General features: G+C 40.8%; 1 non-coding gene across 1 annotated transcript; it reads left to right on the forward strand.

Annotated features, from left to right (window-relative positions):
• The first annotated feature begins 6,958 nt into the window (after positions 1–6,958).
• LOC148549170 (small nucleolar RNA R71) lies at positions 6,959–7,065 on the forward strand. The gene has a single exon (XR_015897719.1). It is a non-coding gene; the product is annotated as a small nucleolar RNA R71 (small nucleolar RNA).
• Positions 7,066–23,746: the final 16,681 nt, after the last annotated feature.

Genomic DNA, 23,746 nt, shown 5'->3' on the forward strand with positions numbered 1-23,746 from the left:
TAGTGACAAAGGTGAGTGTCACTAACATTGGCGATCCCTTGCTCCTCCCACGTTAGAGTTCATGTTAATATAGTTAACGTGACTCTTAACGTGGCCAATTGGGCTTAGTCCAACGTTAGTGACAAAGGTGAGTGTCACTAACGTTGGCATGGTCTTCCTTTCCACGTTAGAGTTCACGTTAACTAAGTTAACGTGACTCTTAACATGGCTAATTGCCAATTTGGAGCGTTAGTGGTGTTCAATTTTACCACTAACGCTGGAGCTCCCTTTTTCTCCACGTTAACTACCACGTTAATGTAGTTAACGTGACAATTAACGTGGGCCATGATGGTCTCGAAGGCGTTATTGGCAATCACTTTTTTCATTAACGTTGCAAGTTTATTCCCATTCCACATTAGAGGTCACGTTAATTAGATTAACGTGGCTCTTCCTTGCTTCCTTTTGTCCTGAAATCAAGCAAATAAAGTGCATCAAAGCTCTAATCCAAGTTATGAGACATGCATTATCCAATTTGTCATTCAATTCATGCATAATTCTCATAAAATCACATGAAATTCATAATGTTTACTTGAATCAAGATGTAAGTGATTATCTACCCAAGACTTGCTTATTAACTAAGAAAATGCATGAAACTACCCTAAAACAGTAAAGAAAAGGTCAGTAAATCTGGCCAAAATGCCTTGGCATCACAACACCAAACTTAAAGCTTGCTTGTCCCTAAGCGAGTACTAAAACATAAGAATGATGAATGAAATGACAAGAGAAATGAATCATTATTGTGGAAGTCATGTCCTTGGTTTTATGGGGTTTCATGCATAGCAACTTAGGTTCATTCCTTTATTGGCTTTCAGACCTTTACCATGCCCTGGAATACTCACTTGATTGCACCCTATGAGACTTTTATTTATTGATCCCTTTTTCTTTTCAGGGTTTGATTGTGTTCTTTAGACTAGGTGCTTTGTAAGGGGGCAACTCTTTAAGATAAGCTTTCAGCCAGCACTCCCGAACCAGTTGGTCCAAGGTGCTGGGTGTTAAGACACCCCTAAGGACTTACTACCTCAAGTCTCTTTCCCCCATACATACACACCACAGGTACATGGTTTGTTATTTTCTTACTTGAGGCCTTGGTGTCCAGTACCTCTTTGGGTTACTAAGTGTTCTTTACCAAAGGTTACTCTTGATAGTGGACTTTCAGCTGATAATCCCGGGTTAGTTAACCCAAGTTACCAAGTGATAAGGTACCCCTGAGAGCTTAGTCATCCAAGTATATCCTTTGCACAGGAGCACCACAGACACATGCCTTAAGATTCAACCCTTGGTGCCTAGTCTCATGGGGTGTGTTTCAAGCATATGATTCAGGACAGATAGTTGCCTTCCTACCTTGTTGGTGAACCAACTTAGCTAAGTAATTACTACACCACAAGTTTAAGAACTTTAATCCATAAATTGAACATCACTCTGGTCTTTCATAACATCTCTTTTTATTTGACTTCAAAGGACAAGCATACAAGTAAGCAAGGTGACAATGCAGCAGATAATTTGGCACAGCTAGCATAGACCTAAGCAAGGGAAAACAAACATTAAATTCTAGTGATTTAAACTAAAGAGTAACTAATAATTCAGGGACACATTCAGATTTCCCATCTTTTTGAGCATTTCCAAGCATATAGAATCAAGTAACAATACAACCTTTTGTTGGTGCCTTCTAGCTATCTCTTTGTTGTCATCATCCTCCCTGGATGATGGTGTACTATTTTTCCAGAAGGTTACTTGAATCCCTGCAGAGTTATGGAAAGTTGCTTGTTCCCCAAGCACTTGAGAAACAGTCAGCATGCATGTATACTCATGAATTTCTGAACTTCATTTGGTGTGTGAACACCAAACTTAGTTCCTTACCTAATGCAACAGATTGAATACATGCAGAGAACCTCATGTGCTTTTATTAATAAAACGAATATGAACTAGAAACTAAACTGTTGTTAAGTGGTTTCCCTGATTGGTTGGGGCTAGCAATATGCCTCTTGAAGAGGTGTAGTGTAATTCTAACTGAAATCTTTGGTGGAACACCAAACTTAGAATTACGCATTTACTTTTGGATTATTTTGGTGTGCAACACCAAATTTAGATCCTTATAATACAGGAAAAACTATTTGTAACTTTTATTGAAAAGATCATGAAAAGGAAACTACCTTAGGTTGGGTTGCCTCCCAACGAAGCGCTCTTTTAATGTCGCTAGCTCGACGATTTCTCCATCAGTTGAGATGATACTTCATTTTGGGGTTTTCTCCCATGTTGCCCATGTAGTGCTTGAGCCTCTGTCTGTTCACAGTGAAAGTCCTCTTTGAACTTTCCTCCATAATTTCTATGTGTCCATGTGGTGAGACCTTTGTGATGAGAAAGGGTCCAGACCACCTTGATTTGAGTTTTCCAGGGAAGAGTCTCAATTTGGAGTTGTAGAGGAGCACTTGCTGTACTTTTTCGAAGCTCCTGGGTGTCAGATTGAGGTCATGTCTTCTCTTTGCCTTTTCTTTATAGATCTTGGCATTTTCATAGGCTTGAGATCTAAACTCCTCCATTTCCTGCAGCTGCTAGACTCTTTTTTCACCAGCAGCAATGCTATCAAAATTTAGTAGCTTGAGAGCCCAGAGGGCTTTATGTTCCAGCTACAGTGGTAAATGACAGGCCTTTCCATACACTAGTTGATACGGGGACATCCCAAGAGGTGTTTTGAATGCCGTTCTGTATGCCCAAAGAGCATCATCTAGCTTCTTCGCCCAGTATTTTCTTGATGTTCCTACAGTCTTCTCCAGAATCCTTTTTAGCTCTCTGTTAGATATCTCGGTTTGCCCACTTGTTTGGAGGTGGTAAGGTGTGGCAACCTTGTGTTTCATCCCATATCGTAAGAGAAGAGCTTCTAGTGGTCTGTTACAGAAATGGCTTCCTCCATCACTGATGAGTGCTCGTGAGACTCCGAACAGGCTAAAAATATTCTTTCTCAGGAAGTTTATGACCACCTTGTTATCATTTGTTGGGGTTGCAATAGCCTCTACCCACTTGGAAACGTAATCCACTGCTACCAAGATATACTTGTTTGAATATGAGGTTGGGAATGGTCCCATGAAATCGATCCCCCATACATCAAACAGTTCCAGCTCTAAGATGAAATTCTGCGGCATCTCATTTCTTTTGGGTAGGTTGCCAGCTCTTTGGCATTCATTGCAGTTCTTTGCTACTTCCTTGGCATCCTTGAAAAGGGTGGGCCAAAAGAATCCACTCTGTAATACCTTGGCTGCAGTTCTTTCCCCTTCAAAGTGGCCTCCATAGCATGAGCCATGGCAGTTCCATAGGACCTCTCTTCCCTCTTCTTCTAAAACACATCTTCTCAGGATTCCATCTGAACACTTCTTGAAGAGATATGGCTCATCCCAGACAAAATATTTTGCATCATTGATGAGCTTTCTTTTTTGATGTTTGTTGATCTCTAGAGGTAAAGCCCCAATTGCCTTGAAATTGGCAATGTTTGCAAACCAGGGTGCTTTGTGAACCGTCATTAACTGCTCATCTGGAAAACATTCATTCACACTTGTATCATGTGTTCCACCTTTTTCATGAGGGATTCTAAATAAGTGATCGGCTACCTTGTTCTCCACTCCTTTCTTGTCTCTAATCTCAATATTGAATTCCTGCAACAATAAGATCCATCTTATCAGTCTTGGTTTTGATTCCTGCTTGGCAAACAAATATTTAAGTGCTGTGTGGTCTGTGAAAACAATCACTTTGGCACCAATGAGGTATGATCTAAACTTGTCAAATGCAAAAACTATTGCCAGCAACTCCTTTTCAGTAGTGGTATAATTTCTTTGAGTGTCATTGAGGACTTTGCTGGCATAGTATATCACATGGACTAAATTATCTTTCCTCTGCCCTAACACTGCCCCAACTGCAAAATCAGATGCATCACACATCAGTTCAAATGGTAAGTTCCAGTCAGGTGGGGAAATGATAGGGGCAGAGGACAGCCTCTTCTTTAAATTTTCGAATGCTAGCATGCATTTTTCATCAAAGACAAATGGTGTATCAAATACAAGGAGATTGCTTAAGGGCTTGGCTATCTTTGAAAAATCTTTAATAAACCTTCTGTAAAAGCCAGCATGCCCCAGAAAGCTCCTAATTGCCTTGACATCACTTGGTGGGGGTAATTTTTCAATGAGTTCCACCTTAGCTCTGTCTACCTCAATGCCTTGGTTAGAAACCTTATGGCCAAGAACTATTCCTCCTGTCACCATAAAGTGACATTTTTCCCAGTTCAAGACCAAATTAGTCTCTTGACTTCTTTTTAATACCAGGGCCAGGTGATTTAGGCAATTAGGAAAGGAATATCCGAATACTAAAAAGTTGTCCATAAAGACTTCAATGAATTTTTCTATCATATCTGAGAAAATGGAGAGCATGCAGCGTTGGAAGGTTGCAGGTGCATTACATAGCCCAAATGGCATGCGCCTGTAGGCAAACACTCCATATGGGCAAGTGAATGAGGTTTTTTCTTGGTCTCTCGGATCAACTACTATTTGGTTATATCCTGAATAACCATCGAGAAAACAGTAATATGCATGTTCTGCAAGTCTTTCCAACATCTGATCCATGAAAGGAAGAGGGAAATGATCTTTTCTTTTAGCTTCATTGAGTTTTCTGTAGTCTATGCACATCCACCATCCTGTGACGGTCCTTGTAGGGATTAGTTCGTTCTTCTCATTAGGGACTACAGTGATTCCTCCTTTTTTTGGGACAACTAGCACGGGCTGACCCATGGGCTGTCTGAGATCGGGTAAATTACCCCTCCCTGCCATAACTTCATGACTTCTTTCTGTACCACTTCCTTCATGACTGGATTCAGCCTCCTTTAGGGTTGAATGGATGGTTTGGCATCCTCTTCCAACAGTATCTTGTGCATGCATATGGCCAAACTGATTCCCTTCAGGTCAGCGAGGGTCCCTCCAATGGCATCCTTATGCTTTCGCAATACTTGGAGTAGTTCATCCTCTTGATCTTGGTTAAGGGCTGAGTTTATGATCAGTAGGTAACTTTCATTCTCTCCTAAATACGCATATTTGAGAGTGGGTAGCAGTGCTTTGAGTTCAAGTTTGGGTGCTTCTTTTCTTTCATCCTTCTCCTTTGGTGCACCCTGAACATGAATCTCCGCTGTTGCATCCTCTTCGCTAGATGCTGATTCCTCTTTTGTTAACCCTTCAAGTTCTTCTTCTTCAAAAATTTCTTGTACTGCATCTTCTAGTGAATCTAACCTCATACACTCTCCTAATGGTTCTTGTGGGTAGCTCATGGCCTTGAATACATTGAATGTCATCTTCTCATTGTGTAATCTCAGGGTGAGTTCACCTTTTTCGACATCAATGATAGCTCCAGCAGTGGCCAAGAATGGTCTTCCCAGGATGATGGAGGCCTTGGCTTCCTCCTTCATGTCTAGCACTACAAAGTCTGCTGGGAAGATAAAATCTCCTACCTTCACTAGCAAATCCTCGACTATGCCATGAGGAAACTTGAACGATCGGTCTGCCAGTTGAAGGGACATTTTTGTTGGCTTAGCCTCCTCAATCCTCATTTTTCTCATCATAGCTATTGACATCAGATTTATGCTGGCTCCTAAGTCACATAGAGCCTTCTCCACTGTGATTTCACCTATAATACAAGGGATCTGGAAGCTCCCAAGATCCTTCAATTTCTAGGGTAGCTTGTGCTGAATGATGGCACTACATTCTTCGGTTAGTATCACAGTCTCATTGTTCTTCCAGCTTCTCTTTTTGGTCGTCAATTCCTTCAAGAACTTGGCATAGAGCGGCATTTGCTCTATTGCTTCAGCAAAGGGTATGTTGATTTGTAGTTTCTTGAAGATTTCCAAAAACCTTAAGAACTGGTTGTCGTCTCCCTTCTTCTTCAATTGCTGAGGGTATGGAGCTTTTGGGACGTCTGGCTTTAGCATTTCTCCTTTTTGCTGTGAACTGGGAATGGGAATTTGGACTTCATCTCGCTCCTTTTCCCTTTTATTTGAGTTCTTCTCTTGTGAATCCTTGGGAATTTCCTTCAATTCCTTCCCACTTCTGAGGGTGATAGCCTGACATTCCTCTCTTGGGTTTGGATCGATGTTGCTGCACAGGTCATGGCTGGGAATTTGCTTGAATAGGTAGCCAATTTATGTCTCAAGTTTCTTGATGGCAGCATCTTGATTCTACATATTGGAGCGCACTTCCTCCTGGAACATTTTACTGTCTTGAACTTCCTTGCATATACGTTCAAGTAGAGTCTCAATCCTTGAGAGTCTATCTTCAGATGTTAATGAGTTGGAGTTGGAGTGATGAGAAGGGCCATTTTGGCTTTGGTATGGATGTTGAGGTGTGTTGTTAGGTGGTTGCTGATATGATCTCTGTGTGAAATATTGGTGAGCTACATTGTTGTTGGGGTTATGGCGTCTCTGATCTTGGCCTTGATCTTGTTGATTTCTCCACCCAAAGTTTGGGTGGTTCTTCCAACCAGGATTATAAGTTTTGGAATATGGATCATAGGTCTGCCTAGGTGAGTTTTCAATGTAGTTGGCTTGTTCCTGATCACCCTCTGCCTCTGCATTTACTACTTCTTGAGTTGCTGATGAGGTGGTGATTGCTGCTACTTGGTTCCTCTCCATCTTCTTGGTAAGGTCAGCCAGCTGCTTGGTAATCAGCTTGTTTTGGGCCAGCAGTGCATCCACATTATTTAGCTCCATTACTCCTCTAGTGTTGCCTCTTTCAGAAGCATAGAAGTAGTCATTCTCGGCTACAGTCTCAATGACATCTATGGCTTCTTCAATGGTCTTCTTCTTGTTCAGAGATCCACAGATGAATGGTCTATTGCCTTCTTTGATTCGTAAGAAAGACCCTCATAGAAGATGTGTAACTGCACCCATTCGTTGAACATATCTGGTGGGCACCTTCTTGTCAAGTCCTTAAACCTCTCCCATGCTTCATATAGAGTCTCACCATCTTGTTGCCTGAAGGTTTGTACCTCGGCTCTCAACCTCTTGATCCGTTGAGGAGGATAGAATCTCGCCAAGAATTTGTTCACTACATCTTTCCAGGTTGTTAAACTCTCATTCGGGAAGGATTCCAGACATTTGGATGCTTTGTCCTTGAGTGAGAAGGGAAACAAAAGCAATCTATAGGTGTTGGGATGAACACCATTAGACTTCACAGTATCACATATACTCAGGAATGTGGTTAGATATTGATTGGGGTCTTCTTAGACACTTCCTCCGAATGAACAGTTGTTCTGAATAAGGGTGATGAGCTGTGGCTTTAGTTCGAAGCTATTGACATGTATGGTTGGCTTTTGAATGCAACTTCCACAGTTTCCTGGGTTTAGATTGATGTAAGAGCCCAGAACTCTTTTCTCTTGCCCAGCATGATTTGCTAGACCTTCTCTGCCATGGTTGTGAGCCTCTTCTTCATGATGGTTCTCCATATTCTCATCCATGTCTAGTTCAAAGTACTATTCCTCTTCCTTAGCACCAACAATTCTCTTTCCTCTTGCTTCCCTCCTTATTCTAAGGAAGGTCCTCTCAGGTTCGGAATCAAAGGAAGTTGAAGCCCCGCTTCTTCTACCTGTCATACAACCAACAAGGCCAAAGTAAAAGAAAGATAGAGAGTATTCTTTGTTAAAAAAAATGCTGTTAGTGTGAGTGATACAATATATCAAACAGTTAGTGGGTTAGTGAACTAAATTGTAACAACTACGAGAACACCACTAATGGGTAGGGGTAAAGGGAAGGAAATAACTAAAACTGAAAGTAAATTACTCAAACAGAATTTAAATCAAACAAAAGAAAAATGCTCAATCTAGTTATCCACCAATTTAATCATTGTTGATACAAAATCAATCCTCGGCAACGGCGCCATAAACTTGATGCACGAAAACTTGTCTCTCAACAATTTTCCCTCGGCAAGTATACCGAATTGTCGTCAAATAAAAACTCACAATAGAGTCAGGTCGAATCCCACAGGGATTGATTGGTCAAGCAACTTTAATTGGAGGAATGTTCTAGTTGAGCTAAATAGAATTTGATTTGAGTATTGCAGGAAATTAAACGGCGGAAAAGTAAATAACAGAAAGTGTAAATGCTGGAATTAAAGAGCAAAATGTAAATGGCAGAAAGTAAATTGCAGAATCTTAAATGGGGATTTGGGGAAATGAACATAAAAGTAAATGGTAGAAAGTAAAGAGAATGGGTAAGGTCAGAAATGGGGAATTCATTGGGCTCAGGAGATGTTGTATTCTCCGGATCAAGTTCATCTTCATCTCTTCCTCAATCAATGCATTCATTGATCTCCTTGGCAATCTTAAGTGATTGAATTCCAATTCCTTGGTAATTCAATCTCTCAAATCTTGATCAATAGCCAATTCCTTGGTCTAATTGCTCATGAGAAGAGATGAAGAGTGGTCACTAATTATACCACATGTATTCCCAAATCAAAGTGTTGGTAGAATTATATGTCACTATATCCATCCAAACCCCAATTTGGTCCAACATGAGAAAGCATTTCTAGCATGATCTCTTCATTCCTCTTCCAAGGTTCCGAAGAGATCCAAGTATGAATAGCTTCTTTTCCAAGACAACTACCCAATTAGATGAAGATAGAAAGCTTTCTAGAAAAATCAAGAGAAAAGAAAGAAGAAGAATAATGAAAACTATTATTGATCCATCAAATTACAACAGAGCTCCATAACCCAATGAAAGGGGTTTAGTTGTTCATAGCTCTGGGAATGGAAAGCAAAGATGGAGAATACATTCTGAAAAGTAAAACTAGAGGTTGCAGAGAAAGTAAAATTATACAGAGAGTAGTTCTCCCAATGCCAAAAGCTCCTTTCTCTAGTTCAAAACTACTCCTATATATACTACTCTTCTGATCTTCTAGTTGGCTCTTCAAGTTTTTGGATATGGGCCTTTGGATCTTGAGTTTGAAGCAGTTTGGAATCTTCAGTGGGCTCAACTTTACTTGCAGAGAAAGTATGAAGTAGGCATGGACTTTAGCTAGGACGTTAGTGGCGTTAACGTTAAGTGAAAATGTGGGTTCGAGAACATTAGTGACGATCACCTTTTTCACTAACGTTCCTAGCCCAAGATGGTTCACGTTAACTTCAACGTTAGTGGCACTAACGTGACCACTAACGTTGCCTCTTAGTCCATCGCAAGCGTTATTGGCGTTTACATTTGCCAAAAACATTGCTCTTAGTCCCCCTTTTCTCACGTTAGAGTCCACGTTAGTATAACTATCGTGGCTCTTAACGTGGGCATGCCTTAGCCTCGAGAGCGTTAGTGACACTTACCTTTGTCACTAACGCTCCAAACGCCCCTTCTCACGTTAGTGCCTCACGTTAATTGTCTTAACGTGGCCACTAACGTTGTGGTGATAGCCATATCCAACGTTAGTGACAAAGGTGAGTGTCACTAACGTTGGCTCATCATTCCTTCCTCCACGTTAGCTTCCACGTTAATGCAATTAACGTGGCAGCCAACGTGGCTCATAGTGGCTTGGTCCAACGTTAGTGACAAAGGTGAGTGTCACTAACATTGGCGATCCCTTGCTCCTCCCACGTTAGAGTTCACGTTAATGTAGTTAACGTGACTCTTAACGTGGCCAATTGGGCTTAGTCCAACGTTAGTGACAAAGGTGAGTGTGACTAACGTTGGCATGGTCTTCCTTTCCACGTTAAAGTTCACGTTAACTAAGTTAACGTGACTCTTAACGTGGCTAATTGCCAATTTGGAGCGTTAGTGGTGTTCACTTTTACCACTAACGCTGGAGCTCCCTTTTTCTCCACGTTAACTACCATGTTAATGTAGTTAATGTGACAATTAACATGGGCCATGATGGTCTCGAAGGCGTTATTGGCAATCACTTTTCTCATTAACGTTGCAAGTTTATTCCCATTCCACGTTAGAGGTCACGTTAATTAGATTAACGTGGCTGCTAACGTGGCTCTTCCTTGCTTCTTTTGTCCTGAAATCAAGCATATAAAGTGCATCAAAGCTCTAATCCAAGTTATGAGACATGCATTATCCAATTTGTCATTCAATTCATGCATAATTCTCATAAAATCACATGAAATTCATAATGTTTGCTTGAATCAAGATGTAAGTGATTATCTACCCAAGACTTGCTTATTAACTAAGAAAATGCATGAAACTACCCTAAAACAGTAAAGAAAAGGTCAGTAAATCTGGCCAAAATGCCCTGGCATCAGACTCACAAGCCCAACCACGCGAACGCGTGCCCCACGCATCCGTGTCGTTTTCAAACCTTGGCCATTCACGCGATCGCGTCCACCACGCGAACACGTTACCTTGTAATTTGGCAACAATGAGTTTCGAACAGAGAGTTGTGTGGGCGCGAGGCTACCCCGCGCCAGTAGCACAGAACGAGTCACACGTCCGCGTCGATTCATATAAGCGCCATTCGCGCGAACGCGTACCCCACGCGTTCGCGTCGCTAGCGCCGCACAACATATCCATATCTGCCAAAATATCTTATCTTTCTCTTCCCCAAATCCTACTTTTTCTTTTCCCTTCTTATTTCTTTCTTTCCCTTCCTTCCTTCTTCCATCTTTCTCACTTTCTACTTTCTCGCTCTCACCACCATTAACAAGGTTTTCTTTTCTTCTTTCCTCATTACTTTTCTATTCTTCTTCTTATTTTTATGTTTTCCTCTTCTTTTCTTTTTCTTTTTACTCTCATTATCCATGTTTTCTTTTTCTTTTCTTTTCTTTTAATTGGTGTTGGAAATTTATTTGGATCATTATTATTTCTTATGATTTACTTATGGATTTTTAAGGAATTGTTTGGCAATTATATATTAATTTTATAGGGTTGCTTGCATGTTCAATTTAATACTTTCAATAGCTTATTTACTATGCATGCTATGTGTTTGTGAAAACGCCCGTATGGCATTGTGCATTATTTTTCGATTTCTTTTATTCTACTATTCTATATGCTTGCTTTTCACAAAACCCTTTTTATATTATATTATTTAAATATAATTGTTATTACAAATAGCATATTAGTTTGAAAGGCTTGGTAATCTAACTTGGACATTGTTTGCTTGATCTATGCTACTCATGCCTTTGCCAGCATGCCAATAAACACCTTGCATTTAATTGTCATCATATGCACTTGCTATATTCCCATTGATGATTTTTCACATGTAGTCATGACCATGTGTTAACGTCATTCTTCCTTGCTGTGCATTGATTACCACCTTTCCCGCCCTCTTCCTTGCTCTAACCCTTGACATTTTAACATACTTTCTCTTTTCTTTCTTTTAGGATGGCCACCAAGAAAGGCAAAGAGAAAGCTACTCCCAAACCACCAGCAAGAAGAGGAACAAAAAGAGTATTAGTGGCAGAGCCATCTTCAACTGCAGTTAAACCCTCAACAAAAAGAATTAAGACGATTATAAAGGTTGATAAAAAAGAGAAAGCCTTCCCAGCAAAGGACACTGCGCGATTTACCAACTGCTACTGTGAGCAGATGTTCCCCATCCTGGCAGAACGGAATTACAACAACGAATACCTTTTTATCCTCCCGACTCATATTATTGAATTTGTTGAGCCGCGAATTGAGCGACAACAATAGGGATTCCTACAGAGACAGCCACGGCAGATTAATCTTTCCTAGGTAGTCGAATTCTACTCTAATTTCCACCTGCCAACCCTGCAGTCTGTCTATGTCCATCAAAAGCAAGTCCCCATTACAGAAGAGGCCATTCAACGAGCTTTAGATCTTCTCCCTACTCCAGAAGGACTGGATGCATTTCAAGAGGCCGCACTCAAGCGCCAGACATATCAATTTGACTGGGACACCGTTCTCAGAGTTATCGCACAACCTGGCAGCAGATGGATTTACGGATACCATCGATCCCGACCCAAAGGGATATCGGCTTCAGCACTTACTCTAGAAGCTCGAGTATGGGCACAGATCATGTCCCATTATGTCTTTTCGAGCACCCACGAGTCCTCCTTCACTGCAGACATGGCTGTTTTACTCTGGTGTATCCTTACAGACCAGCACCTAAACTTACCAAGACACATCCGGAATGCAATAGGACACGTACAAATTGCGGGCAACTTACCTTTTCCCGCCTTGGTTTCAGATCTCGTCTCAGCAGCCGGAGTCTCCTATAGAGCTGGGGACACCAAAGCCATGCTTCCACGGGATGATCAATACGTCCCTAACGGGAAATATATTAGGCCTCCAGCAGCCACTACAAGCCAACCTACTGAAGTGGCTGAAGACATTCCTCCTTCAACACCACAAGCACCCACAACAAACCAACTGCTCCATCAGATACTTGAAAGGTTGGATCAGCAGGAACACAAAGCAAAGCTAAGAGAGCGCCGTAACAAGCGCCGATTCACATACCTCAAGGAGTTACTTATGGGAAACTACAAAGACCCAGACACCCCGGACTCCATGATAAACCACTATTTTATGGTTTATAATGTGTTTAATTGTGTGGTTTTATCATGATCTTTACCCACTTATTCATATGATTAGCATGCATTTATATTTCCTTCCTAAAATTATTACTTGATTGAAAACTTGCTTCCTAGAGACTTTTAATTATGTATTTTAATTCTCCTTTATTCCATTCGATACCGTGATCTGTGTGTTAAGTGTTTCAGGCTTTATAGGGCATGAATGAGTTGGAGATTGGAAAGGAAGCTTGCAAAAATGGAAGGAACACAAGAAATCGAGGAGATGACCAGCGAGAAGTGACGCAGCCGCATGACTCACGCGACCGCGCGGATTGGAATAGCACAAGTGACGCAGAGGCGTGGACAACGTGCTCGCGTGGTAGGGCAAAACGCCGAATGACGCGGCCGCATGAATGATGCGATTACGTGACGTGCGCGATCTGCATAATCTGCAGAATTCGCTGGGGGCGATTTTGGGCCCTGTTTTGACCCAGTTTTTGGCCCAAAAAAGTATACTAGAGCCAGAAAACATGCAGAGACCGAGAACAACATTCATTCTACACAATTTTTAGTTTTTAGATCTAGTTTTACTCCTCCTCTAGGTTTTCTCTGTACACATTCATAGTTCTTAGGATTTTATTTCTATTGCTTTTTGCATTGGGATATTGAGATGAGTTATTACCTCATCAAGACTTCGTCATTCTAGTTCGTTTTCTTTACTTGGCTCTTACTCTTCCATGTCCGTTAATTTACTCAATTTTACTATTGAATTATTTTTAGAATTTATTAATACAAGAATTACTTTTATTTTTAATTGATTTCTTTGATTTTTATTTATCATGTCTTTCTTTAATTCCCTTTCCTATGTTATGAATTCTACATTCACAATGAGCGAGTAGTTCCCTAACTTGATGGGGAGTTGATTGAAAGGAACCCTTGAGTTGGAATGCTAAAAAAGGAAAAATTGTAATTGGGTTTATTGTTGGATTGCCCTCTAGTCACTGACACCAATCCCTTTTAATTGAGTGGGTTGGAACTTGTGAATAGAAGTAGCATTCCAACTTATTTGACTTTCCCTTACCTAGTAAGGGATAACTAAACAGGACAACCTTCAATTGTCAATTAATCTTGAGAGTACTCCAACAAGAATAGGGCTTCCAGCTAATCTACTCCCAGTCAAGGCTTTTATTTAAATTACATAAATTCTCTAATTTAATTTCCTATTATTCAATTCAAACTATTTTGAAAACATCTGATTAATAAAATAGCACACCTTTCTGCAACTCGTTGGGAGATGACCTGGGATTCATACTCCCAGTATTTTAATTTTAATTTTTGTGACACCCTTCTAAATTGATAAGTGGATTTCTGGTTGGTTAAGAACTATACTTGCAACGCATATCTTATAACAATTCTTGACTCGCCAATTTCTGCCAAGTCAATTTTTGACGCCGTTGCCGGGGAGTTGCAATAGAGTGCTAAAGTTATTAATTGGAATTTATTTATTTGCATTTTATTTTATCCTGCTACTATGAGCTGCTTGTTTCTTTCGTTAGATTACGCGTTCACTTCCTGATCCAAGCTTGCCAGTATTCGATCCTGAGATTGAAAGAACTATTTCATGAATAAGGCAAGATCAGCGTCGGTTAGTCCTCTCTGAGGGCGGATCCGAAACGTCACTTGAGAAAGAAACCAGCTCCCGTTCTACTGATTCGGTTGATTTACGTGCAGGTGACATGGCAGCAGTTAGAAGAGTTACTATCCAGGAGGCTGGAGCCCCTGATTTTTCAATGCAACCGTTTCAAGCGCATCACTCAGTGGTGGCTACAGACTTTGAAATAAAGACTGCACTGCTCAATTTGATGCCCAAGTTTCATGGCTTACCTGCTCAAGAGCCTATCAAGCACCTGAGAGATTTTCAAGCAGCCTGTTCTATTGTCAGGCGTGATGGTGCAAATGAAACTTTAATTTTGTTGAAAGCTTTTCCGTTTTCTCTTGAGGAAAAGGCAAGAGAGTGGTACTACACTCAACCCGCAACAACTGTATCCGACTAGGATACACTTAGAAGAGAATTTTTGGAAAAGTTCTTTTCAGCTGAAGTTACTAATAAACTGAGGAAAGACATTTCCATGATTGTTCAGGACGAATCCGAGACTCTCTATGAATACTGGGAGCGCTTCAATAATCTTCTGGAAGCATGCCCCCACCATATGATTGACAAGATAGTGTTACTCAGTTACGTCACACAGGGCATGAGGCCCCAAGATAAGACCACATTGGAAAGTGCTAGCAATGGGTCTATGAAAAAGTACAAGACCACTAATGAGGCTGGGCAATTGATCAGCAACTTAGCTGAATCTACTCGGAATCACAGATAGAAACAAGGCCGTTCAAAAGCCGTTGTAGAAGTATCTTGTAGCAGAGAGACTGCTGCTTTAACTCAGAGTATATGTGAAATGACCAACTTGCTGAAGCAGATGCAATTGAATCAACAAGAAGTTCAGCAAGCTCAACCTTCTCCACCACAGCAAAGCCAACAGTTAGTCCCACAGAGAGTTTGCGGAGTCTGTACTAATTATAGCCATTATACTGATGAATGTCTGCAGCTCCAGCAGGAAGACAACACCGTGGAAGCCACTCATAACTTCTATGACTGCCCCAACCAAGAGTACAATCAAGGTGGCAATTACAGCCTGATGCCAGGGCATTTTGGCCAGTTTCACTGACCTTTTCTTTACTGTTTTTAAGGTAGTTTCATGCATTTTCTTAGAAAATAAGCTAGTTTTGGGTAGATATTCACTTACATCTTGATTCAAGCATACATTGTGCACTTTACATGATTTCATGAGAATTTTTCATGAATTATATGACAAATTGGATGATGCACGACTCATGACTTGGACTAGAACTTTGATGTACTTTATTGCTTAATTTCAGGACAAAGGAAGCAAGGAAGAACTACGTTAGCAGCCACGTTAGTCTAACTAACGTGACCACTAACGTGGAATGGGAGCTAGCTTGCAACGTTAATGAGAAAAATAATTGCCAATAACGCCCTCGAAGCCATCATAACCCACGTTAAGAGTCACGTTAACTAAGTTAACGTGAACTCTAACGTGGAAGAAAGAAAATGGAGCCAACGTTAGTGACACTTACCTTTGTCACTAACGTTGGACCAAGCTCATAAGTGGCCACATTAAGAGCCACGTTAACTTAGTTAACGTGGACTCTAACGTTAAGAAGTAAAAGAGAAGCCAACGTTAGTGACATTCACCTTTGTCACTAATGTTGGCCAAGCCTCCATAAGCCACGTTAACTCCCACGTTAACTTAGTTAACGTGGAAGCTAACGTGGAGAGAGCAATTGATAGCCAACGTTAGTGACACTTACCTTTGTCACTAACGTTGGGGTAAACCACCAAGAGCCACCATGAGCAACGTTAACTCCCACGTTAACTTAGTTAACGTGGAAGCTAACGTGGATAAAGAGATGATGAGCCAACGTTAGTGACACTCACCTTTGTCACTAATGTTGGAGATGGCTAGCATGACTACATTAGAAGCCACGTTAACTTAGTTAACGTGAACTCTAACGTGGGAAATAGGGGCACATTGGAACGTTAGTGACAAAGGTAAGTGTCACTAACGTTCTCGAAGAATTGGCACTGCTACGTTAGAAGCCACGTTAACCTTGTTAACGTGGACTCTAACGTAGGGACAAGGGAGGACTCTCCACGTTATTGGGAAAGGTAAGTCCCAATAACGTGTGCAAAGGACCAAGAGGCAACGTTAGTGGTCACGTTAGTGCCACTAACGTTGAAGTCAACGTGATCATATTTGGGTTAGGAACGTTAGTGAAAAAGGTGATTGTCACTAACGTTCTCGAACCCACACTTTCACTTAACGTTGACACCACTAACGTCATGAGCCAAAGTCCCTGCCTACTTCACCTTTTCTCTCTGCAAGCAAAGCTAAGCCCAATGAAAAGGATAACTGCTTCAAACTGAAGATTCAGAGGCCCATACCTAAGACTTGAAGAACCAACTAGAAGATCGGAAGAGTAGTATATATAGGAGTAACTTTGAATTAGTTAGGGGGTTGGAAACCTTAGGGAGCCTTTGGCATAGAACTACTCTTTGTATTTTACTTTCTCTGCACTTCTAGTTTTACTTTCATCATGTATTCTCCATCTTTGTTTTCATTTTCCAGAGCTATGAACAACTAAACCCCTTTCATTGGGTTAGGGAGCTCTATTATAATTTGATGGATCAATATTAGTTTTCATTCTCCTTCTTCTATCTTTTCTCTTGATTTTACTAGGAAGCTTTCGATCTTCATCCAATTGGATAGTTATCTTGGAAAAGAAGCTATTCATACTTGGATCTCTTCTGAACCTTGAAAGAGGAATGAAGAGATCGTGCTAGAAATGCTTTCTCATGCTGGACCAAATTGGGTTTGGATGGATATGTGACTATAATCCTACCAACACTTGATTTGGGAAATGCATGTGGTATAATCAGTGACCATACTTCATCTCTTTTCATGAGCAATTGACCAAGGAATTGGCTATTGATCAAGATTTGAGAGATTGAATTACCAAGAAATTGGAATTCGATCACTTAAGATTACCAAGGAGATCAATGAATGCATTGATTGAGGAAGAGATGAAAATGAACTTGATCCGGAGAATGCAACATCTCCTGAGCCCAATGAACTCCCCATTTCTAAACATACCCATTCTCTTTAATTTCTGCCATTTATTTTTATGAGCAATTACCCCATTCTCGTTTAAGATTCTGCAATTTACTTTCCGCCATTTACATTCAGCGCTTTATTTCTAGCATTTAATGTTTTTGCTATTTACTTTCCCGCCATTTAATTTTCTGTAAATCTCACATCAAATTCTGGTTCGCTCAACTAGAACATTCCTCTAATTAAAGTTGCTTGATCAATCAATCTCTGTGGGATTCGACCTCACTCTATTGTGAGTTTTTACTTGACGATAAATTCGGTACACTTGCCGAAGAAAATTTGTTGAGAGACAAGTTTTGTGCGTATCAAGTTTATGGCGCCGTTGCCGGGGATTGATTTTGTATCAACAATGATTAAGTTGGAGGATCACTAGATTGAGCATTTGTTATTCTATTGATTTAAATTTCTGTTTGAGCACTTTATTTTCGATTTCAGTTGTTTTGTATTCCCATCTCTTTAACCCCTTTATTTCAGTTGTTTACACTCTGTTTCACTCACCCACTAACTGTTTGATATATTGCATCACTCACACTAACAGCAATTTTTTTAGAATAGTTTCTGGATCTATTTCCTTGCTTGTACCTTATTGGTTGTATGACAGGAAGGAGAAGCGGGGCTTCAACTTCCTTTGATTCTAAACCTGAGAGGACCTTCCTTAGACTAAGGAGGGAAGCAAGAGGAAAAAGAGTAGTGGGTACTGAGGAAAAGGAGGAATACTTTGAACCAAACATGGAAGAGAATATGGAAAACCATCATGAAGAAGAAGCTCACAACCATGGCAGAGAAGGTCTAGCAAATCATGCTGGGCAAGAGAGAAGAGTTCTAGGCTCCTACATCAACCCAAACCCAGAAAACTGTGGGAGTAGCATTCAAAAGCCAACCATACATGCCAACAACTTTGAACTAAAACCACAGCTCATCACCCTTGTTCAGAATAACTGTTCATTCGGAGGAGGCATCCAAGAAGACCCAATCAACATCTAACCACCTTCCTGAGGATATGTGATACTGTGAAGTCTAATGGTGTTCATCCTGACACCTATAGACTACTTTTGTTCCCTTTCTCACTCAAGGATAAGGCATCTAAGTGGCTGGAATCCTTCCCTAAGGAGAGTTTGACAACCTGGGAAGATGTGGTGAACAAATTTTTAGCCAGATTCTATCCTCCTCAAAGAATCAACAGGCTGAGAGCTGAGGTTCAAACTTTCAGGCAACAGGATGGTGAGACTCTATATGAAGCATGGAAGAGGTTTAAGGACCTAACAAGGAGGTGTCCACCAGATATGTTCAATGAATGGGTGCAGCTACACATTTTCTATGAAGGCCTTTCTTATGAATCAAAGAAAGCAGTAGACCACTCATCCGGGGGATCTCTGAACAAGAAGAAGACCATTAAGGAGGCCATAGATGTCATTGAAACTGTAGCAGAGAACGACTACTTCTATGCCTCCGAAAGAGGGAACACTAGAGGAGTGATGGAGCTAAACAATGTAGATGCTCTGCTGGCCCAAAACAAGCTCATAACCAAGCAATTAGCTGACCTCACCAAGAAGATGGAGAGGAACCAAGTAGCAGCAATCACCACTTCATCAACAACCCAAGAGGGAGTGAATGCAGAGGCAGAGAGTGAGCAGGAGCAAGCCAACTACATTGGGAATTAACCTAGACAAAATCATGACCCATACTCTAAGACCTACAACCCTGGTTGGAGGAATCACCCAAACTTTGGGTGGGGGAATCAACAAGATCAAGGCCAAGATCAGAGACGTTACAACCCCAACAACAATGCAGCCCACCAACAATTCACACAGAGAACATATCAACACCACCATAACAATACCTCTCCACACCTATATCAAAACCAAAATAACACTCCTCATCCTTTTACCTCCAATCCCAACCTACCATCATCTGATGACAGACTCTCAAGGATTGAGAACCTGCTTGAAGGCATATGCCAGGAGATCCAAGACAACAAGGTGTTCAAGGAGGAAGTGCGAGCAAATTTTAAGAACCAGGGAGACACCATCAAGAGGTTGGAATCTCAAGTGGGGTATCTCTCTGAGCAGATTCCCAAACCTACAGATGGATTCCCAAGTGACACAGAGAAAAATTCGAGAGGTGAAACAAAGAAAGTAAGATGGGAAGATTGCAAGATGGTCACTATAAGTGGTAAGGAGACTGAGGACAAGCCAAACAAGCCGTTAGAACAACCTGGAGATACCTCAGTACAGAAAAAGGAAAAAGATCACCAAGAACCAAAAATCTCACAACAGGAGCTGCTGAGACTCTATGCACCCTTTCCCCAACTACTCAATGGTGCTGTGGAGAAGAGAATATACTCAAGATTTCTTGACTTGTTTGCATCTCTGCATGTAAACATACCATTCATCAAGACCATCCAACAAATGCCTGCATACATCAAGTATATGAAGGAACTACTTTCCAGGAAAAGCTCACTCAAGGGAGGCCAAACTATAGTGATGAACAAGGAGTGCAGCGCCCTCATTCAACCAGAGTTGCCTACAAAAAGAAAGGACCCAGGGAGTTTTCACATCCCCTGTACCATAGGAGAAACAATGTTTGATAAAGCACTCTGCGATTTGGGAGCAAGCATCAACTTAATGCCCTTATCCCTTTTGAAGAGGCTGCAGATCAATGAGATAATGCCCACAGATGTAGTCATCAGGCTGGCTGACAAAACTTAAAAATAAGCAATAGGAGTGGTGGAAAATGTGTTGATAAAGGTTGGGAAATACTTTCTTCCCACAGACTTTGTCATATTAGACATGGAAGAGAGTCACACTCACCCAATCATATTGGGAAGACCATTCTTAGCTACAGCCAGAGCACTCACAGATGTTGAGCGAAGGGAGCTAATCTTGAGGATCCATGATGAACAGCTCACCTTCACTATTTTCAAACACTCACAAGAAACAGATCAAGAGAACAAGGAACCAAGGAAGGATCACAGTGAGATACTGAAGGAAGAAACAAGCACTGAAGCACAACCAACACATCTGGGAACTCCCTTGATTGATGAACAAGGCAAACAACAATTGCCACAGCTCAAAGAAAATCAGGAGGAACCCAAACCACCAGAATTATATGAGACCAGTAACCATAATTCCTTAGAGGAGGAGGTCACAAAGAGTAAGACAACATCACAAGGAACAAAGAAGAAGGTACCAAGGAGGTGGAGGAACAAGAAGATCCCTACCGAGGACTTCTCTCCAGGGGATAAAGTGATCTCAGCTTACTTCCCAAATATCCCCCCTGATCTCCCCACTGTACCATCGCAGTTACCTAAGGTCTTCACTATCAACAGAGTTCTCTCCTTGGAACATGTAGAGATCATTGATACAACCAATGGATATAGGTCCACAACAAGAGGGGAGGACTTGAAGCATTATCAACCTCCCTGATGAAGGAGAAACATCAAGCTAGTGACGCTAAAGAAGCACTTTATGGGAGGCAACCTATGTTTTATATGCTTTTAGAAAATAGTGAATAAGTCAATATTCATGAATTCTAACCCAAACTTGACAAACACTTGGTGAAATCCTTATTATGCAGTATATAGTGAAGAATAAGTTTGGTGTTCAAGGCATACCGAGAGAGCATGAATGCAATTCAGAGCATGCTAGTCTTGGAGCCTTGAACAAAACTTTTTCATCACAGTGCTACAAACTAAGTTTGGTGTCACCCAAGGTGCCACCAATGTGCATATAAGGATACACAGTTAGTTAGTTAGTTGGTGTTCATGAATAAACAATCTAGTTCTTTGTCTTTATTATTCTAGCCATAAAGTTTAATTTCCCAATGATATTGATTTTTCTTATTTTATTTTTATAGGAAAAGGGAAAGGATCATTGAAGGGGATTGATTGGACAATTAAATAAGGAAGGTTCGGATAACACAACAGGAGAATATTTCACACGTGTCTCAAGGGGGAATGCATGGGGAATAGTTGCCATGCAACATTGGAAGGAGAACAAACTTGGAAACTGAATCAACCCCATCATAAATTTGGTAATCCTTGTGCTTATTCCATACAAAACCCCATCCGTTCATCATACACCAACCCCATCAATCCACACCTTTCATCTCCTCCTCACTTCCCTATATAAGTGAATCCTAGTCCGTACTTCCCCTTCACACCCAAAGTGCTATTTCTCACACTTCACACCTTTGGCATCCAAATTCCTTCATCACACCTTGTCCTAACCAACCAAATTCCTCATCTATCCGTACCTTCCACTCTCTTCACACAGCAACTCAAATTCATGGCAGCATCAAGCTCCAAGAGGCAAAAGAGGAAGGAACCTATGGAGCAACACCCGTATGATGAAAAGAAATTTAGAAGCTTGCACCATGCATTGCAGTACGGGTGGATGGTTGATAAGGAAATAATTTATGAACTTGGATTTCAAGTCAGAAAGAATGAGTGCTCGAAAATCACGACGAAGGTAGAAAAAAGGCGATGGGAGCTCCTCACTGATCCGGTGGTTAAGGTAAATGCAAATCTTATAAGAGAATTCTATGCAAATACGGTCCGATATGATAAGGCAGATGAGTCATATACAAGCTTTGTGAGAGGAAAGATTGTGGATTTCAGTCCCATGAGTGTCATGAGAGCATTAAAGCTACAGTCCATACCATTTGAAGAAGAGAGTTATCATTCAAGAATGGACAACAGCCCCAATTATGACCAGATTGTGCAAGATATTTGTGTACCCAGAGCTGACTGGGAAAGATATGCGGATAGGAGACCAAGGTTCATCAAGAGAGTAGACCTCACTCCGGAAGCAAAGGGGTGGTTCGAAATTGTAAGGAGGTCCATCCTCCCAGTAGGGAACAACTCGGAGGTGAATCTCAAGAGAGCCACAATGGTGCACTGTATACTCAAGGGAGGAGAGATCAAGGTACATGAACTCATAGCCGCAGGCATTAGAAAGATGGCAGAGAAAAGCGATTCAAGAGGAAAGTTAGGTTACCCCAGCACTATTTACCGACTATGCAAGAAAGCTGGGGTGGTGTTTGAAGATGAGGACCCCCTGTGTATAAAAGAGGGCATTCCAATAACTGTTCGACGGATGCATGCTGCCACATCCCCCCTGCCTCAACGGAAGCAAAGGAAGAGGCCAGCCCCTCAAGTAGTAGAAGGACAAATCTTAGAGGGGCAAGCACCAGCCACTTTGGATATGCACCAACTACAGAAAGCCATTGATGGCCTATCTAGACAATATTTGGAAAGCCAAGGAGCATAGAAAGAGCTTCAACTACAGATGATGGGGCAGCAAGAGGAATCACTCTCAAGATAGATGACTCAACAAGGGGAGTGGCAAAAGCAAATGATGGAGCAGCAACTGAGTCAAGGACAACAATAGAGTGAAACATTCCACAGGATAGAACAAAGGTAAAATGAACAACAAGAATCCATTCAGAAGCTAATCAACATCCAAGCACATCAAGGTGCACACATACATGAGATGCATCGAAGACAAATAGAATAGGCAGAACTATTGGACGAGCAAAGGGCATTCGCAGAAGGAGTTTACATGAGCGAGACTGGGCATCATATAAACACTCAAGCCAGGTGATGATGCACAGAAGTTGGTGAATTAAAAATTATTAAAATAGTTACGTTGCAAGTATAGTCCTTAACTCACCGAAAATCTGCCTATCAATTTAGAAATATGTCACAGAGAGTTTAAATTAAAAATTACTGGGAGTTTAAGTCCCAGGTCGTCTCCCAACGAGTTGCAGAAAAGTGTGCTATTTTATTAATCAGATGTTCCAAGAAGTTGAGTTAAGTAGGAGGAAAATTAAATTGAGAAAATTCAAATAATATAAATAAAAGCCTTGATTGGGAGTCGATTAGTTGGAATCTCTATTATTGATGGGATGATTTCAAGATTAATTTATAATTAATGGTTGTTCTGTTTAGTTATCCTTTACTAGGTAAAGGAAAGTCAAACAAGTTGGAATGCTAGATCTGTTCACGAGTTGCAACCCACTTAGTTCAAAGGGATTGGTGTTAGTGATTAGATAACAATCCAACAGTTAACCCAATTACAAATTTTCTTTCAATCCTTCCAACTCAAGAGTTCCTTTCAATCAACTCCCCATCAAGTGAGGGAACTACTCACTCATTGTAAATAATAAACCCATAACACATGAAAGGGAATTAAAAGAAGACATGATTATTGGAATGGAAAATAAATTAAAATGGAAGAAATAATCCTTGTACTAAATAATCATGAAAGTATTCAAATGACAAAATTGAACAAAGCAAAGAACATGGAAGAATAAAACCAAGTTAAGAGAACGAACTAGAATGACGAAGTCTTGATGAGGAAATAACTCTTCTCAATGTTCTAATCCTAAGACCAATTGGAAATTAAAATTCTTAAACCTAGAGAGAGAAACCTAAGGGAGTAAAACTAGATCTAAAACTGAAAACTGTGTAGAATGAA

The sequence above is a fragment of the Arachis ipaensis genome, chromosome B8 (genome assembly GCF_059453495.1).
Source record: "Arachis ipaensis isolate K30076 ecotype BB chromosome B8, ASM5945349v1, whole genome shotgun sequence".
NCBI classification, from domain to species: domain Eukaryota; kingdom Viridiplantae; phylum Streptophyta; class Magnoliopsida; order Fabales; family Fabaceae; genus Arachis; species Arachis ipaensis.